The following is a 703-nucleotide window of genomic DNA, read 5'->3' on the forward strand; positions in this document are numbered from 1 at the left end:
TACACATTTACACCCGCTTGGTTTCCGCTTTACTTTCCCGCAGTCTGGGTTTGTTTGGGATGGGGACAGTTACAGGTCTCCAGCATCACTTTCTTGGCGTCGTTAGCTGGCGGAGACGCCCAGTAACAAATAGAAGCTACATTTACAAATGTACTGTCTTCCTCGGGGCGTTGCGCGGATACTGGCAACTATTGACATGAACAATAAGTGATTTTTGTTTTATACAGATTTACAATTTGAAAGTCTGGAATGCAGGTTCTCTCACAGTTGAATATTTGAACCACACAACGGGGTAGTTTATTTCGCAATCTCCATGTGCAATATTCGGGATTGCAGTGGCTCCTTGTACACAAACATTTACACCAATATCTCTTTTGAACTATGGTCCCATCGGTAAGGTGACTGCAGCAAAAGGAAAGTTGTCTGGCATATCCAAGTGCGTGGTAGGAAATGTATTTATAAATACACAGACACACAAGGTAAGTTTGAACAATCCATTAGAATTGGCAGGTTGCTTTCCTTTACAAATAATTACAGTCAATCCCCGTCCACTCCCCAAAACACCGCCTTCCCCGCAAAAAAAACAGTTTGAGACAAGTTGTTTCTAAGATGCTCGGTAAGCAGGTAGCGCCTGACTGAGTCACGAATTCCAGCTCCATGTCTCTGAAGCCTTTATTTTTGGCGGGTGGTGGTGGGGGTGGGG

This window comes from Chiloscyllium plagiosum, chromosome 6, assembly GCF_004010195.1.
Source record: "Chiloscyllium plagiosum isolate BGI_BamShark_2017 chromosome 6, ASM401019v2, whole genome shotgun sequence".
In the NCBI taxonomy this organism is placed as follows: Eukaryota; Metazoa; Chordata; class Chondrichthyes; order Orectolobiformes; family Hemiscylliidae; genus Chiloscyllium; species Chiloscyllium plagiosum.